Raw genomic sequence first — 20,213 nt, forward strand, 5'->3', positions numbered from 1 at the left:
CTAACACCAAGAAAGATGTCCTTTTCATCATGGGGGACTGGAATGCAAAAGTAGAAAGTCAAGAGATACCTGGAGTAACAGGCAAGTTTGGCCTTGGAGTACAAAATGAAGCAGGGCAAAGGCTAACAGAGTTTTGCCAAGAGATTGTACTGGTCATAGCAAACACCTTCTTCCAACAACACAAGAGATGACTCTACACATGGGCCTCACCAGATGGTCAATACCAAAATCAGACTGATTATATTCTTTGCAGCCAAAAATGTAGAAGCTCTATACAGTCAGCAAGACTGGGAGCTGACGGTGGCTCAGATAATAAACTCTTAATTGCAAAATTCAGACTTAAATTGAAGAAAATAGGAAAAACCACTAGACCTTTCAGGTATGGCTTAAATCAAATCCCTTACGGATTATATAGTGAAAGTTTCAAATAGATTCAAGGGATTATATCTGATAGAGTGTCTGAAGAACTATAGATGGAGGTTTGTGACATTGTACAGGAGGTAGTGATCAAAACCATCCCCAAGAAAAAGAAATGCAAAAAGGCAAGATCATTGTCTGAGGTGGCCTAACAAATAGCTCAGAAAAGAGGAGAGGCAAAAGGCAAAAGAGAAAAGGAAAGATATATCCATCTGAATGCAGAGTTCCAAAGAATAGCAAGGAGAGATAAGAAAGCCTTCCTCAGTGATCAGTGCAAAGAAATAGAGGAAAACAACAGAATGGGAAAGACTAGAGACCTCTTCAAGAAAATTAGAGATACCAAGGGAACATTTCATGTAAAGATGGGCACGATAAAGGACAGAAATGGTATGGACCTAACAGAAGCAAAAGATACTAAAAAGAGGCGGCAAGAATACATAGAAGAACTATACAAAAAAGATCTTCATGACCCAGATAACCACGATGCTGTGATCACTCACCTAGAGCCAGACCTCCTGGAGTGCGAAGTCAAGTGGGCCTTAGGAAGCATCACTAGGAACAATTCCAGTTGAGCTATTTCAAATTCTAAAAGATGATGCTGTGAAAGTGCTGCACTCAATATATCAGCAAATTTGGAAAACTCAGCAGTGGCCACAGGACTGGAAAGGGTCAATTTTCATTCCAATCCCAAAGAAAGGTAATGCCAAAGAATGTTCAAACTACTGCACAATTACACTCATCTCACACACTAGCAAAGTAATGCTCAAAATTCTCTAAGTGAGGCTTCAACAGTATGTGAACCATGAACTTCCAGATATTCAAGCTGGATTTAGAAAAGGCAGAGGAACCAGAGATCAAATTGCCAACATCTGTTGGGTCATAGAAAAAGCAAGAGAATTCCAGAAAAACATCTATCTCTGTTTCATTGACTAAGCTAAAGCCTTTGACTGTGTGGATCACAACAAACTGTGTAAAATTCTTCAAGAGATGGGAATACCGGAGCACCTGATCTGCCTCCTGAGAAATCTGTATGCAGGTCAAGAAGCAACAGTTAGAACCAGACATGGAACAATGGACTGGTTCCAAATTGGGAAAGGAGTATGTCAAGGCTGTATATTGTCACCCTGCTTATTTAACTTATATGCAGAGTACATCATGTGAAATACCAGGCTGGATGAAGCACAAGCTGGAATCAAGATTGCTGGGAGAAATATCAATAACCTCAGATATGCAAATAACACCACCCTTATGGCAGAAAGCGAAGAGGAACTAAAAAGCCTCTTGATGAAAGTGAAAGACGAGAGTGAAAAAGCTGGCTTAAAACTGAACTTTCAAAGAACTAAGATTATGGCATCCAGACCTATCACTCCGTGGCAAATAGATGGGGGAACAATGGAAAGAGTGAGAAACTTTCTTTTCTTGGGCTCCAAAGTTACTGCAGATGGTGACTGCAGCCTGAAATTAAAAGATGCTTGCTCCTTGGAAGAAAAGCTATGACCAATCTAGACAGCATATTAAAAAGCAGAGACCTTACTTTGCTGACAAAAGTCAGTCTAGTTAAAGCTATGGTTTTTCCAGTAGTTATGTATGGATGTGAGAGTTGGACTATAAAGAAAGGTGAGTGCTGGAGGATTGATGCTTTTGAACAGTGGTGTTGACGAAGATTCCTGAGAGTCCCTTGGGCTACAAGGAGATCAAACTAGTCAATCCTAAAGGGATTCAGTCCTGAATATTCATTGGAAAGACTGATGCTGAAGCTGAAGCTCCAGTAGTTTGGCCACCTGTTGTGAAGAATTGACTCATTGGAAAAGACCCTGATGCTGGGAAAGACTGAAGTCAGGAGGAGAAGGGAACAACAGAGGATGAGATGGTAGGATGGCATCACCGACTCAATGGACATGAGTTTGAGCAAGTTGGTGAGGGAGTTGGTGAGGAACAAGGAAGCCTGGCGTACTGCAGTCCATGGGGTCACAAAGAGTTGGATACAACTATATTGGAACTGAACTGAATTCGTACCTGACCATGTAGGTATGAATTAAAAGAGCTCTAAAGTTAAAGTCCAATGTTGAGGCACCACCACCACTAATGAGGAGCTTCAAGAAGCAACACAGCATCAACATAATGTAAGAGCATCCATAGTTGTGAATGGGACCGATTTTTAGAACAAGAGTGAGCCTATGGAGGAAGCAGGATCGGCCGTTCTCTCTGCCTGACAGAACCAGGACTAGCCTAGCATTTGGGACTAAATGGGTATCTGAAGCTCTCAGACAAATCAGAGATGCCTCCAGAGGGAGGTGTATTTCCTGCTAAGTTGGGCATGTGGGATCTTGAATGCTTAATTGGCAAAATAGAAAAGAGTTGATCATGTTCGCGCACCCAAGTCGCTGACCCAGGTCATGCTAGCTTCAGTAGATATTCCTTGGAAGTTGGACGAATGAATGCATGTTGTCATCTTTTCTGTCTCATTGTCTGGATTGACCTTTTAACCTAGAGCAGGGGTCCCCAATCTCTGGGATGATCTAAGGTGGAACTGATGTAATAATAAGAGAAGTAAAGTGCACAATTAATATAATGAGCTTGAATCATCCCGAAACCATCCCCACCGCCCCCCACTGCAATCTGTGGAAAAATTGTCTTCCATGAACACAGTCCCTGGTGCCAAAAAAGTTGGGAACCGCTGCCCTAGAGTAGGTACTGGCTATTAGAATAGAGGGGCTGGGCGATGAGAAGGAAGAGCTTCTCTTGGAACCATAATGATTATATCCACTAGCTACTGACCTCCATTCAATGAAAGAATTTCCTATCTTTTTCAGTAGGGACTAAGTATTTACACATCTTTTTTGCTCAAATCAGCAAATATTTATTGTACACTTATGCAAAGTGTACCTTTGCTCCAAAAAGAAATTGCCTATTAAAGCATTTGGAATTCATTCTCACTCATGTTTCATTACTATGCAGGATGAGTCATAGATCTGCATCTCTGTGGTATTGAGTAAAGAGGTTACAGTAGAATACAGCCCACGTATTTGAATATCCAGATTTTCTTCTTTGTTTAGACACACAAAGGTTCTTTCACAACCAATAATATCCCTGCTACCATAAAGATGTAAGGATCTAAGAGGGGCAGAACCGGGTTTTATGGAGTCTCAAGCTTATATAATTTAGGGCATTCAGAACCTCACATATTTATGCATGTGATAGAGAAGAAGTACAGAATTTAAATTAGGTATGAAAATGAACATTTAATCCAAATAAGAAAAGTCACAACAAATAGCAATCTTTTAAAGCTGATACCCCTAGGAAAGTAAACCCCCAAAATCCAGAAAAGGTAATACAGTATTTTTAACAATTTGCTACCTATAACACGTTTTCCCTACATTTTTTTACTTCATTATCTTTGGTCACACCTTTACCTGACAGTGATTTTGTAATATAATTTATAGACAGACTAGAAAGATAAACCCCTGTTTTTTTCCTAACATCAGTTTTTGAAAATTTTTTTTCATCATTGATCATTCCAGTTTCTCAATCTGTTATTGAATTTTAAAAGTCTTTTATGACATTTCTTTCATACAAGTGATAGAATTTAGAAGAATTTTCCAGACTTAACCCTACATTTCAAGGCTTGTTTCTCTTCCACCCTCCTCCTGCTTTGGGGCTGGGTGTGGTGAGACCCACTTGTGTCGCAAGTCTGTCCACACACCTCCATGTGACCACACCTGGATGACCATCAGGAACTTCAGTAGACATTAAAGTAACTGTGAGCCAAATAAATATATCCCACTAAACCTAGGTTGATCCCATTAAACCTGAAAATCAATTTCCCTTTAACTGGATCACAAGAATACCATGGTCATTCCAACACCACCAACACGAGCAGACCTGTGACAGAGGGCAATTTCTTAATCAACCTTATCTTTCCCACATCCTTGGTCCAATTTCTGCAAATTTCCTGCTTTTTCTGTTGTCTCTCTACTCTTTTTTTTTATGTTTATTTTATTTATTTATCTATTTGTCTGTCCCAGCTCTTAGTTGCAGCATGTGTGGTTTTTAGTTGTGGCATGTGAACTCTTAGTGGGATCTAGTTCCCTGATCAAGGATTGAACCAGGGCCTCCTGTTTTGGGAGCGTGGAATTTTAGCCACTGGACCACCAGGGAAGTCCCTGTCTACGACAGTTATTTTTCCCCTGGCATTCTCACCGTGTACCCTAGCATGGTGTGTGCATGCATGCTAAATCGCTTCAGCCATGTCCGACTCTTTGCAACCCCATGGACTGTAGCCCGCCAGGCCCCTCTGTCCATAAAATTCTCCAAGCAAGAATACTGGAGTGGGTTGTCATGCCGTCCTCTAGGGGATCAACCAACCCAGGACTGAACTCACATCTCTTATGTCTCCTGCATTGGTAGGCAGGTTCTTTACCACTAGAGCCACCTAGGAAGGCCCCTAGCATGGTGGTAGGTTCACTTTCTTATGGAAAGCCCTGTCCATCCAGAATGATCATAACCCACTTGAAGTCCAGGGCCCAACACTCTCCCCTCAATTATACTTGACTTACTGGTTTATAACCTGGTTACCTCCTTTTAGGAATACTTTCAACTACTGTTTATAGACCCATTATCTCAAAAATTTCCTAATCATGACACTCAACATGTTAATTAATGACATTCAACTCATTGCATCTCAAATATTCTGCAATTTACAAATTATTCACCATCCCTTCTATTTTTCTTTCTCTCTTTCTATTTTGGCCACATTTCAAAGCATGTGGAACTTTCTCAACCAAGGATCAAACCCATGCCCTCTGCAATGGAAGCACAGAGACTCAACCACTGGACGACCAGGGAAATCATACCATCCCTTCTTAAAACTCTTCATTTACGTTCCATACTGCCTGCATCCTATTTCTCCTCTTTACCTCCCTATTTCTCAGTTTTCTTCCCTAGTTTCTTTCCCTAATAATGCCTTAAATTTAGGTCATGTTGGTCCTTCTCTTCCAAACAACCTCCCTTAGCTTTAACTACAACTCTTCAGTCTACAACTGTGGCTCTGATACTTCTCCCAGTCTCTCACAGGAATGTTCAGCCTGGTATCAGACTCCACGTATCAAAGCTGAACTCCTGATCTGTACCCACCAAATGCTCTGCCTCATGTGCTCCCCTTTTCCCATTAAGAGCCTAATCACTCACCTTGGGCTAGACAGCTCTAATTTTCTCCCTCCATCCTTCAGCAAGGGCTTCCCTTGTGGTTCAGCTGGTAAAGAATCCTCCTGCAATGCGGGAGACCTAGATTCGATCCCTGGGTTGGTAAGACCTCCCTGGACAAGGAAAGGCTACCCATTCCAGTATTCTGGCCTGGAGAATTCCATGGACTGTATAGTCGCAAAGAGTCGGACAGGACCGAGTAACTTTCACTTTTCATCCTTCAGCAAACTTGTTAGATCTGATCATGTCAAACCCAACTCTGCAACATCCCTACAACATCGCCGCCCATCCAGTTTCCATGGCCATCTCCCCAGTCCAAACCATCAGTGGACTTTCACAGTGGTCCCCTCATTGATTTCCCTGCCTCCCAGAGTTCCTCATTCTAATTTTTCTTGCATACTGTTGACTTTCATTTGTCTACAATACAGATTAGCTCGTGTCATTTTTGTTTTGGTTTGTTTAAAAAACTTTTATAGTTAGCGAGGAAAATCTCCACAATATGCCTCAATTAACTTCCCTGCTGCCTTAAACCCCCAGGTACATCAAGAACCACTCAGTGGTTAAAAATCTGCATGCCAATTCAGGAGACACAGGAGACATGGGTTCTATCCTTGGGTTGGAAAGATCCCCTGGAGGAGGGCATGGCAGCCCACTCCAGTATTCTTGCCTGGAGAGAATCCCCAAGGACAGAGGAGCCTGGTGGACTATACTCCATGAACTAACAAAGAGTGGGACACAACTTAACAACTAAACAACAACAACAAACAAACAAAGATCCAGCCACCTAACCACGCTGGCCCTCCTCAGGCCGTGCCCACGCTGTCCCAGCAGTTCCAGCCTCCCTTGTCCTCCCGAATCACCTTTGTATCCTTCAAACCAACCCACCCTGGCCCTCCTCAGGTCTTGGCCACACTGTCCCATCAGTTCCAGCCTCCCCTGTCCTCCTGAACTGCCTTTGCATTCTTCAAATCAACCAATCTTCTTTCTTTCCCCCAATATTATTGAGATATAATTGACATACAGCCCTGTATAAGTTTAAGGTAGGCAGCATAATGATTTGATTTACAAACATCATAAAATCATGAGCACAGTAAGATCAATGAACATCTATCATCTCATCCAAATACAAAACAAAGGGGAAAAAATATGTTGTGATAATAACTCAAGATTTAAGAGTTCTTTTAACAACTTCCATATGTAACATACAGTGGTGTTAATTACATTCAACATATTCTACGTGACATCTCTAGGACTTCTTTATCTTCTAACAGGAAGTTCGTACCTTTTGACCACTTTCATCCAATTCCCCTTCCCTCTACTCCTCTCAAACCAACCAATCTTCTTAACTTGAGAAATCATACTCTTCTCAGGCTACAGTGTTGGTCTGGAAGAATGTCAATGTTTTTCATGTCATATATATTTAGATAGAGACCTTTCTCCCCATGAAGCAGTGATTTTTTTCAAAACCAAGTCATGGGTATCCCTCTTACTTGTTTTTCTTCATTCCTGGCACTGTGCCTCTGCCTGGGAAACTTAAGATCACTGTGGAGTCTGTGATTCAGAATCTTTGGGGACAGTGTGACTCACTGTGGCATAGCCGAACTGCTCAGGAGAAAGGGCCCTGGGTTCGCCATTGAAGAGGCTCAAGTTTAAACCCAAAGGACACCATTCTTTAATGGGGCAAATTCCTAAACGTACTTCATACTCAGTTTCCTCATCAGTAAAATCAGAATAATTGTAACTTTCAGTTTAGTTTAGTCAGTCGTGTCCGACTCTTTGCAACCCCATGAATCGCAGCACGCCAGGCCTCCCTGTCCATCACCAACTCCCGGAGTTCACTCAAACTCATGTCCATCGAGTCGGCGATGCCATCCAGCCATCTCATCCTCTGTCATCCCCTTCTCCTCCTGTCCCCAGTCCATCCCAGCATCAGGGTTTTTTCAAATGAGTCAAGTCTTCTCATGAGGTAGCCAAAGTATTGGAGTTTCAGCCTTAGCATCAGTCCTTTCAATGAACACCCAGGACCAATCTCCTTCGGGGTAGACTGGTTGGATCTCCTTGCAGTCCGAGGGACTCTCCAGAGTCTTCTCCAACACCACATTTCAAAAGCAGCAATTCTTCGGCACTCAGCTCTCTTCACAGTCCAACTCTCACATCCATACATGACCACTGGAAAAACCATAGCCTTGACTAGACAAACCTTTGTTGGCAAAGTAATGTCTCTGCTTTTGAATATACTATCTAGGTTGGTCATAACTTTCGTTCCAAAGAGTAAGCGTCTTTTAATTTCATGGCTGCAATCACCATCTGCAGTGATTTTGGAGCCCTAAAAAATAAAGTCTGACACTGTTTCCACTGTTTCCCCATCTATTTCCCATGAAGTGATGGGACCAGATGCCATGATCTTCGTTTTCTGAATGTTGAGCTCTAAGCCAACTTTTTCACTCTCCACTTTCACTTTCATCAAGAGGCTTTTTAGTTCCGCTTTACTTTCTGCCATAGAGTGGTATCATCTGCATATCTGAGGTTATTGATATTTCTCCTGGCAATCTTGATTCCAGCTTGTGCTTCTTCCAGACCGGCGTTGACCACACGCCCAAGGTCAGGGGAGGTGGCCGAGAGGAGCAATCCCACGTCCAAGCAGTGGTGGCTGCATGGGTGCAGAAGGGCCGAGGAGCTACTCCATGTTCAGGGTCAGGAGGGGCGACCTCATCCAAGGTAAGGAGCAATGGCTGCGCTTTGCTGGAGCAGCCATGAAGAGAGACCCCACGTCCAAGGTAAGAGAGACCCCACGTCCAAGGTAAGAGAAACTCGAGTAAGACAGTAGGTGTTGCGAGCGGGCATCAGAGGGCAGACACACTGAAACCGTAATTACAAGAAACTAGCCAATCTGATCACATAGACCACAGCCTGATCTAACTCAATGAAACTAAGCCATGCTGTGTGAGGCCACCCAGGACGGGTGGGTTATGGTGGAGAGGTCTGACAGAATGTGGTCCACTGGAGAAGGGAATGGCAAACCACTTCAGTATTCTTGCCTTGAGAACCCCATGAACAGTATGAAAAGGCAAAATGATAGGATACTGAAAGAGGAACTCCCCGGGTCTGTAGGTACCCAATATGCTACTGGAGATCAGTGGAGAAATTGTAACTTTACAAAGCTTAAATGACATAACAGGCACAGGAGCGTTTGGACCTGGAAGCTTCTCAAATGTATTTTTTTAATATTCCTTTATTTGGCTGCACTGAGTCTTAGTTGTGGCATATGGGATCTAGTTCCCTGACCAGTGATTGAACACAGGGCCCCTTGCATTGGGAGGGTGAAGTCTTAGCCACTAGACCACCAGGGAAGTCCCTGGAAGCTTCTCAGATATTGATTGGACTGCCTCATGCTGTCACCACCAAGCCCAAAAGTTCAACTTTTGTTTTTAGCCTTGGAAATATATTATAGTCTAAAAAATTACTTTGGAATGAAAAACACCCCAAAAATCTTTAAAGAAATCACAGTGAGGGAATAAAACTAGTAGCTAACACAGTGAAGTATAACAAGTGTTACAAACCCTTATTATAACGCTTACCATGTTGTTTGGTCACTCATTTGTGTCGGACTCTCTTTCGAATCCAGGGACTGCAGCCTGCAAGGGTCTTCTATCCATGGGACTTTCCCAGCAAAAATACTGGAGTTGTTTGCCATTTCCTTCTCCAGGGACTCTTCCTGGGGAACCAGGAATTGAATCCACATCTCCTGCTTCGCAGGCAGATTCTTTACTACTGAGCCACCTGGCTGTGTCTCTACCATAACACTCTTAAGGAAAAGACCATGACATTTTGTCCTTAGCATCCAGCTCAGTGCTTGACATGGGGAACACTTTCAGTGTATATTTACTATCTATCTGAAGGACAATTTCACAATCTTTTGCAAATAAATTACACATACCCTTTGACCTGAATATTTCACTTCTAGGAATTTATCTTACGGATATGTTGCACAAGTACAAACAGAGAAGTCCAAGAAAATGTGGTTTGTGGTATTGTTCATAGTTGCAAACCAAAAGAAAAAAAGCAAACAAGAGATACCTCAAATATCCAAAATTAGAGGTTCAGTTAAATAAATAAATGCATGCACACCAAGAAACATTTTGTATCGTTAATAACTGTGAAGTGGACCTCTAGGTACTGTTGTGAAAGGGTATCTAATACACATTGTTAAATTAAAAAAAAAAGATACAAACACACATACACAAGTGTATGAGCTTGCATGTGCAAGAACAATTTCTTGAAGGATATACAAGAAACTCTTTTTAGTGGTAACTTCTACAGAGTGGGGCCAAAGAATCAGAAGAAAGAGGAAGAATTTCCTTGCTTACTGGTAACTTCCAAAACAATTTAAACTTTTACCATGAGCAGGAACTAAGTTTAGAAATTTGTTTGTTTGTTTGTTTGTTTTGGCTGTGACATGTGGCTTGAAGGATCTTACCTCCCTGACCAGGGATTGAACCTGGGCTCCAGCAGTGAAAGCGCCAAGTCCTAACCACTGGACTGCCAGGAAATTCCCGAAATTTTTAAATAATAAAGTAAACCAATAAATATTTGCCAGGCAACTCTACTGTGAGATTGTCTGGGTAACATGTGTTTGATTATTCATTTCCATCAGCGAGATAAAGCAAGTGAGGTGCTGAAGCGCCTTTCTTTTCCCTTGATGTGAGTTCAAAGACCACAGGAACTTTCTGGAACAGTCAGTTGCACAATAGGCGTTTCCAGTGGTTTATCAATGTCACTAAGGGATCTAGATGCATTTATAATCCCACCCAGAAGAGTCTGTTGCAGTTTGTTCTTTGTGATCAATTACCAGCCCCATCTTCCAGCCTGTTAGCAAGAAAGCACATCCTCTCCAGAACAAAAGGGGAAAGTGCCTTTGCTGATTGTCTCCGCAGACTTCTTGCTCTTGGAAGCCATATGGCTGCCTTAACAGTTGTCCCACAGCTGGCACTGCATAAAGGAGAGGGATCTACAGCACCAAGTGATGGCGATTAATTTTAAGCTGCCATGGAAAATGTTTTTGCACTTTAATGCCAGAGTACTGTGTTATTACTATAGGTCTGATGCTCCCTTGCCAAAGTGATGTATTTGCTCTCAGGATGCAAAATGAACACAGAAAGCTCTCTGGTTGGCTCCCAGGAGCATCTTTTGGAGAAAGGACAAAGGCAAAACCACCAAGCCAGCCAGGTCCCCCACAGCCCTCTCCCACATGCCTGTCTCCCTTCCTTGGGCTGGAGGAAACCCTAGTTGTTTCCTATGCCCTTACGATTATCCGCAAGGGTCTCAGTCTGCCCTCTTGGGCCATTTGGAAACCCCAAATAGTGATGGGCACTCCAGAGAACAAAAGGATACAGGAGATCAAGATTCACTATAAAGAAACAAAGTTGCTGACAGTGTAGAAACAGGTGGAAGAGAGCATGGGGACCAAAATCAAGCAGTACACAGACCATGTGGGTCTGAGTCAGAGACAAAAATTCACTCTCTTGTTTAGTCACTAGGTTATGCCTGACTTTTTTTGACCCCATGGACTATAGTCCACCAGGCTCCTCTGTCCACGGGATTTCCCATGTAAGAATACTGGAGTGGATTGCCATTTCCTGACCCAGGGATTGAACCCCCATCTCTTACATCTCCTGCATTGGAAGGCGGATTCTTTACCATCGAGCTACCTGGGAAGCCAGCCACCGCCATGCCCAAATACACCAGGGGAAGCAGGGTGGGGAGAAAGAGAGGCAAAACACTGACTAGCTCTTGCATTTCAATAAAATATTTATTTCTTGCATAAGCTGTCAGCAAATTAGATCAAAGAGCTGTCAGTTTATAAAATCCTGCCACTTATGAAGAGAACAAACTTAAAATATCCTTAGTTTAAAATAACAGTCACCAAGAGGCAGGATGGATTTTGGTAGTTAGAACACATCTAGGAACTACAAGAGAGCACAAAACCCAGACACTCCGAACATTTCCTTTACCGCACTTTATCAAGCCCCCTTTTTAAAATGTAAGGAAGAAAATCATAGTAATAATAATAAACTGCTATTTATTGAGATCTTACCCTGTGCCAACTTTGCAAAATTTTTATATTTAGTCCTACCACATGGGAAATACAGTTATTCTCATTTTTTCAGATGAGACATCTGAAAACCAGGGAACTTGCTAATACACTAGAAGGAAGCAGTGAAGACCACCCTGTTCACTAGACCAGGCTACCTCCTGGGATGTACTATCTAGAGGGATACACGTCATGGTTAAACAAACAGCCTACATTCTATTTTTTTTGTTTGTTTGTTTTACTATTTTTGTTTGTTTGTTTTTGTTAAACAGCGTACATTCTAAATGAGTTTCAGATTCAAATATTTCTTTTAATTGTGGCCTTATTCAAGCCTGGGCATAATCTCTGGTGGTTCAGATGGTAAAGAATCTGCCAGCAATGCAGGAGACCAGGGTTCAATCCCTGGGTTGGGAAGATCCCCTATAGGAGGGCATGACAATTCACTCCAGTATTCTTGCTTGGAGAATCCCATGGACAGAGGAGCCTGGCAGGCTACAGATAATGGGGTTGCACAAAGTTGGACACGACTCAGCGAATACCACTTTCACTTTCAAGCCCTGGCAGAACACAGGTTCTAATTTGTGCCATAAAAAGTACGGTCCTCTACTGTATAGCACAGCGAACTCTGCTCAATATTATCTAACAACCTAAATGGGAAAAGAATTTGAAAAAGAATAGATACATGTACCAGTATAACTGAATCACTTTGCTGTACACCTGAAACTAACATTACTGAACTACAGTTCACTTCAGTTCAGTCGCTCAGTCGTGTCCAACTCTTTGCAGCCCCATGGACTGCAGCACACCAGGCTTCCCTGTCCATCACCAACTCCCAAAGCTTGCTCAAATTCATGTCCATTGAGTCAGTGATGCCATCCTACCATCTCATCCTGTCGTCCCCTTCTCCTCCTGACTTTAATCTTTCCCAGCATCAGGGTCAAGAATGAGTTAATTCTTCACATCAGGTGGCCAAACTATTGGAGCTTCAGCTTCATCAGTCCTTCCAAAGAACACCCAGGATTGACCTCCTTTAGAATGGACTGGTTGGATCTCCTTGCAGTCCAAGGGACTCTCAAGAGTCTTCTCCAACACCACAGTTCAAAAGCATCAATTCTTCGGCGCTCAGCTTTCTTCATAGTCCAACTCTCACATCCATACATGACTACTGGAAAATCTGTAGCTTTGACTAGATGGACCTTTGTCAGCAAAGTAAGGTCTCTGCTTTTTAATATGCTGTCTAGATTGGTCATAGCTTTTCTTCCAAGGAGCAAGCATCTTTTAATTTCATGGCAGCAGTCACCATCTGCAGTGATTTTGGAGCCCAAGAAAAGAAAGTTTCTCACTCTTTCCATTGTTTCTCCATCTATTTGCCATAAAGTGATAGGACTGGATGCCATGATCTTAGTTTTTTGAAAGTTCAGTTTTAAGCCAGCTTTTTCACTCTCTTCTTTTCACTTTCATCAAAAGGCTCTAGTTCCTCTTCACTTTCTGCCATAAGGGTGGTGTCATCTGTGTATCTGAGGTTATTGGTATTTCTCCCAGCAATCTTCATTCCACCTTGTGCTTCATCCAGCCTAGCATTTCACATGATGTACTCTGCATATAAGTTAAATAAGCAGGGTGACAATATACAGCCTTGACATACTCCTTTCCCAATTTGGAACCAGTCCATTGTTCCATGTCTGGTTCTAACTGTTGCTTCTTGACCTGCATACAGATTTCTCAGGAGGCAGGTAAGGTGGTCTGGTATTTCCATCTTTTGAAGAATTTTCCACAGTTTGTTGTGATCTACACAGTCAAAGGCTTTGAGCGTAATCAATAAAGCTATACATTGCAGATCAGATCAGATCAGTCGCTCAGTTGTGTCCGACTCTTTGTGACCCCATGAATCGAAGGACACCAGGCCTCCCTGTCCAACACCAACTCCCGGAGTTCACTCAGACTCACATCCATCGAGTCAGTGATGCCATCCAGCCATCTCATCCTCTGTTGTCCCCTTCTCCTCCTGCCCCCAATCCCTCCCAGCATCAGAGTCTTTTCCAATGAGTCAACTCTTCGCATGAGGTGGCCAAAGTAATGGAGTTTCAGCTTTAGCATCATTCCTTCCAAAGAAATCCCAGGACTGCTCTCCTTCGGAACGGACTGGTTGGATCTCCTTGCAGTCCAAGGGACTCTCAAGAGTCCTCCAACACCACAGTTCAAAAGCATCAATTCTTCGGCGCTCAGCCTCCTTCACAGTCCAACTCTCACATCCATACATGACCACAGGAAAAACCATAGCCTTGACTAGACGGACCTTTGTTGGCAAAGTAATGTCTCTGCTTTTGAATATGCTATGTAGGTTGGTCATAACTTTCCTTCCAAGGAGTAAGCGTCTTTTAATTTCATGGCTGCAGTCACCATCTGCAGTGATTTTGGAGCCCAAAAAAATAAAGTCTGACACTGTTTCCACCGTTTCCCCACCTATTTCCCATGAAGTGATGGGACCAGATGCCATGATCTTAGTTTTCTGAATGTTGAGCTTTAAGCCAACTTTTTCACTCTCCACTTTCACTTTCATCAAGAGGCTTTTTAGTTCCTCTTCACTTTCTGCCATAGGGTGGTGTCATCTGCATATCTGAGGTTATTGATATTTCTCCTGGCAATCTTGATTCCAGCTTGTGTTTCTTCCAGTCCAGCGTTTCTCATGATGTACTCTGCATATAAGTTAAATAAGCAGGGTGACAATATACAGCCTCGATGTACTCCTTTTCCTATTTGGAACCAGTCTGTTGTTCCATGTCCAGTTCTAACTGTTGCTTCCTGACCTGCGTACAAATTTCTCAAGAGGCAGGTCAGGTGGTCTGGTATTCCCATCTCTTTCAGAATTTTCCACGGTTTATTGTGATCCACACAGTCAAAGGCTTTGGCATAGTCAATAAAGCAGAAATAGATGTTTTTCTGGAACTCTCTTGCTTTTTCCATGATCCAGCGGATGTTGGCAATTTGATCTCTGGTTCCTCTGCCTTTTCTAAAACCAGCTTGAACATCAGGAAGTTCACGGTTCACATATTGCTGAAGCCTGCCTGGAGAATTTTGAGCATTACTTTACTAGCGTGTGAGATGAGTGCAGTTGTGTGGTAGTTTGAGCATTCTTTGACATTGCCTTTCTTTGGGATTAGAATGAAAACTGACCTTTTCCAGTCCTGTGGCCACTGCTGAGTTTTCCAAATTTGCTGGCATATTGAGTGTAGCATCATCTTTCAGGATTTGGAATAGCTCAACTGGAATTCTATCACCTCCACTAGCTTTATTTGTAGTGATGCTTTCTAAGGCCCACTTGACTTCACATTCCAGGATGTCTGGCTCTAGGTCAGTGATCACACCATCATGATTATCTGGGTTGTGAAGATCTTTTTTGTACAGTTCTTCTGTGTATTCTTGCCACCTCTTCTTAATATCTTCTGCTTCTGTTAGGTCCATACCATTTCTGTCCTTCATCGAGCCCATCTTTGCATGAAATGTTCCTTTGGTATCTCTGATTTTCTTGAAGAGATCTCTGGTGCTGCTGCTGCCAAGTCGCTTCAGTCGTGTCTGACTCTGTGCGACCCCATAGATGGCAGCCCACTAGGCTCCGCCGTCCCTGGGATTCTCCAGGCAAGAACACTGGAGTGGGTTGCCATTTCCTTCTCCAATGCATGAAAGTGAAAAGTGAAAGGGAAGTTGCTCAGTCGTGTCTGACTCTTAGCAACCCCATGGACTACAGCCTACCACGCTCCTCTATCCATGGGATTTTCCAGGCAAGAGTACTGGAGTGGGGTGCCATTGCCTTCTCCGGAAAAGATCTCTAGTCTTTCCCATTCTGTTGTTTTCCTCTATTTCTTTGCATTGATCGCTGAAGAAGGCTTTCTTATCTCTTCTTGCTATTCTTTGGAACTGTGCATTCAGATGTTTATATCTTTCCTTTTCTCCTTTGCTTTTCACTTCTCTTCTTTTCACAGCTATTTGTAAGGCCTCCCCAGACAGCCATTTTGCTTTTTTGCATTTCTTTTCCATGGGGATGGTCTTGATCCCTGTCTCCTGTACAATGTCACATTGCAATATAAGATTAAAAGTTTAAAAAAATGAAAATAAAAATTTAAAAATAATAGTCCTTGAAGCTATTCAAATGCTGGCTACAGTAAATCAATAGGAGAAGCTGAACCTGTGCCCTGAGTCAAAAGCATTGCTATGTCTCATGTTAGAGTTTGATGGAAGGAGGGTGAGAGCCAATTATGTATATTTTGCCCGCTGTAGTGGAGGTGATTGGGTGGTTTAGTTGCTAAGTCATGTCCGACTCTTGCAACCCCACAGACTGTAGCCCACCAGGTTCCTCTGTCTGTGGGATTTCCCAGGCAAGGATACTGGAGTGAATTGCCATTTCCTTCTCCAGGGAATCTTGCCGACCCAGGGATCGAACCTGCATCTCCTGCCACCAACTGAACCACTAGAGAAGCCTGCCTGCTACAGTATCCACAGCTATTTTCTTATCCAGAGGCTTAAGCTCCCTCATAAGGTGGTAAGAGAGTAAGATGACATGTTGTGCACCATCTCTTCACTAGCTCTCTCCTCTGGGCTCCAGAATCGTAACCAGTGCCTTTGGATGCCCCAGCTCACCCCATCCAGAACTGAACTCCACTTCCCTGCAAATACCTGCCGCTTTCCCATCTGTGTGAATAGCCTTTCCTGCTTCCCAAGGGCCTGAGTCAGTAACTGGGGTAAGATCCCTAACTTCCCATTCCCCACATCTGACACTCACCAGATCATGTCAGTTTTATTCCTTAATGTCTCAGACATGTCCATTCTGCCTTGCCTACTCTATGCCTCTCCCACTGCTACACTCACCCACTAACCAACCTCACATTTTTTCCCTTGCCCTGTCCTAACCATCCTGTGCATTGATTCCAGAGAAAAAGTTCTAAAGAGGAAGTCTAGGGAATTCCCTGACAGTCCAGTCATTAAGACTTGGTGCTTTCCCTCCAGGGGCCCAGGTTTGACCTCTGGTCAGGGAACTAAGATTCTGCAAGTGGTGCAGCAGGCCCCCCGGCAAACCACCCCCTCTCCCCACCGCTCCCCACCCAAACAGTAAATCTAACCATGGCATTCTTCTTAAAACCAAATGATCTTCCTATTGCCTGCTCCCAGTATTTTTTTTAACAGCTTCATTGAGATATAATTCGCATCTCATACCCATTTAAAGGACACAGATCCAAGGTTTTAGTATATTAACAGAGTTGTATAACCATCAATATGATCCATCTTAGAACAGTGTCATCACCCATGAAGAAATTCAAGGGACTTCCCTCATGGTCCAGTGTCTAAGACTCTGAGCGCCCAATGCAAGGGGCCCAGGTTCAATTGCTGGTCAGGGAACTAGGTTCCACATGCTTTTACTAAGAGTTGAAATACTGCAATAAATATCCTGAGTGCCACAACTCAAACCCAATGCAGCCAAATAAGTAATCAAATATGTATTTAAAAAGCAACTCCGTACCCATTGGCAATCACTTCCCATTTTTCCTCAAGACTTGGAAATCAACAGTCCACTTTCTGCCTCTATGAATTTGTCTGTTGTTTTGACATTTTGTATAAATAAAATCATACAAGATGTGGTCCTTTAGGACTGACTACTTTCACTTAACAATGTGTTCAAGCTTCACCCATGTCGTAGCAGGTATCAGAATGTCATCCCTCTTTTAAGGCTGAAATAATATTTTATTTTGTTTAGCTGTTCATAAGGTGATAGGCCTTGGGTAATTTCTACCTTGGATCATTAGGAATGATGCTGCTGCGAACATTCACATACTGGTCTTTGTATGGATGTATCCTTTTGTTTCTCTTGGCTAGATATGAGAGAAATAGCTGAGTCAAATGGTTACCTTTATGTTTAACTTCTTAAGAAACTGTGAAACTGTTTTCCTGTTTTCTAAAGTAGCTGGGAATCTTAACCACTGGAGTGCCAGGAAAGTCCCACTGGTCTTGATCCTTTACTAACATGGACGCTCACTGAAGGTAAGGATTATGCCTTTCTTCCCCAACCTGAAATTGGCGTCTTGGAGGTTCCCAATAAATATTTGATAAGCATATAAAGTCCCTGGTGGTCACGCCTCTTCTTTATGAGATTAAAGCTGTGGTGCAATGGTCCAGAGCTCTGTTCTCCTTAAGAAGATCATTCCCAAACCATCTTGGAAAAGCACAATCTGATTTTAAAAATAAAACATTTGTAGTTCCTTCCTAATTCTGTTTTGCTCAGGCTAATAATAAAATGAGCTGGCATTTCTTGGGTATATATCAACTGACAGTAGAGGGAGCCAAGCCAAGAACGTGTTAGGTGACGGCTAGGAATCTCGAAGCGATTAAAAATAGACCATGTGTAATAATAAGAATTGAAAATTACTCAAATGACCAACAATTAGGAAATAGTTAAATTCTGGGATTAGCTAGACAGGTAAGTAGTTAGATGAATAATATTCCCATTAAAATTATAAATAGGGAAAGGGCTATTCAAAATAATCCTAAAAATAAGACTAAAACCCCAGCTAGAATCAACACATGGATTACAACTATGCAATGTTGTGTATGTACAATGACAATGACCAAAACATGCTGTGTCATAGAATGTAATGAATAGTGTGTGTTTTACAATGAAACTTAGAATTCTGTTTTTTCAATGTTTTTCAGCTTTTGCTATAAAAATCAATAATTGTGAGGCATTGTATCCAAAGTGTGTGTCATAAATTGAAACTATTCAGCTTTTCTAAGGTACCTAAGGGCATGTTTTGTAATTTGTTGGATATACGTGATGCATTGCATTCCTTTAATTTAAAAATATATATGTACAAAAATGTGTGTGTGTCAAGTTGTTGCAGTCGTGTCTGACTTTTTGTGACCCCATGGACTGTAGCCCGCCAGGCTCTTCTGTCCATGGGATTCTCCAGGCAAGAATACTGGAGTGGGTTGCCATTTCCTTCTCCAGAGGATCTTCCCAACCCAGGGATCAAACCTGCATCTCTTATGTCTCCTGCACTGGCAGGTAGATTTTTTTACCACCTGCACCACTTGAGAAGCCCAAATATATATATGTGTGTGTGTCTTTCAAATGCTCTCAGAGAAGACAAAATGTTTTCACTTCATTATTGCACTTTGCCTCCATATTTCTAGGAGTCAGGTAAACCAGCGCTATGGTGTTATCTTCTTTATCAATTTAACTTTGAACATGATATGAAACAGATTTGTAAAGCCATTGACTCAAGGTGATAAGTTAGCAAGGATCAGAAGCAAGACCAGAACCCAGGTGTATCAGCCCATGCACAAATCCTTAATTCTGCCCAGAAACCCAAGCCTGGGATGACCAGGATGAGAGCAGCAAAGGCTCACTTCACAGACTTGGAACCTGGAATGTTCTTTCCTGAAGGACTTTGCATAGCATCCTTCAAAAGGAGATGCTCAGATAATGTGTTTTTCAAGGGATCAATGCATTGGTGGGTCCATCAGTGAGCAGGAACTTAACAGGTGGACACTGATGAGCAGAAACGCTTCAGTACATTTGGTGGTGTCAGTCTTCACCAGACTTTTTTTTTTTCACCAAACTTTGGCTACTAATTAATATTTTTCCTCTGTGAATATTACATCCATTCATTTATTTGTTCAGGAATTGATTATTAGGCAACTACTATGTGCAGGAATGGGGCTTCCCTGATAGCTCAGTTGGTAAAGACTCCACCTGCAATGTTGGAGACCCTGCTTCGATTCCTGGGTCAGGAAGATCTGCTGGAGAAGGGATAGGCTAGCCGCTCCAGTATTCTTGGGTTTCCCTTATGGCTCAGCTGGTAAAGAATCCGCCTGCAATGTGGGAGACCTGTGTTCGATCCCTGGGTTGGGAAGATCCCCTGGAGAACGGAAAGACTACCCACTCCAGTATTCTGGCCTGGAGAATTCCATGGACTGTATAGTCCATGGGGTCACAAAGAGTCAGACACGACTGAGCGACTTTCACTTTCAGACTTTCATGTGTAGGACGCTGTGTCAATACCTCACCAAGTTATAGAAATAGATACTATTTTTACCTTCAATATATTTATCATCTAATAGGAGAATAGGATTTGTATTTCAAAAATCACTATAATTCTTGGCAGAATATGAGATTAAGAGAGGACAGACAGTGTTCAAAGAGCCCAGAGAAGAGAGAAATGGCATTTAGTTAAAGAATAGAGGCAAGCTTCACAGAAACATGGCATTTTGACAGGACCCTGAATGACAAGAAACATTTCACAAAAAGACACGGGGGAGGACATTTCAGGAGACGCAAAGCGTTTTAACAAAGGCACGAGACGAACATTTTCGAAAAAGTGAGGCTAAGAAACACGCGGGACTTCCCTGGCAGTCCTGTGATTAAGACTTCACCTTCCATAAAATGGAAACAATATGATTATCTTTGTTAGATGCCTGGTCAGGGAGCTATGATCCCACATGCCTCCAGGACAAA

Source organism: Bos grunniens, chromosome 8 (assembly GCF_055505025.1).
Source record: "Bos grunniens cultivar Pamir isolate PY7600 chromosome 8, Bosgru_T2T1.0, whole genome shotgun sequence".
Taxonomy (NCBI): domain Eukaryota; kingdom Metazoa; phylum Chordata; class Mammalia; order Artiodactyla; family Bovidae; genus Bos; species Bos grunniens.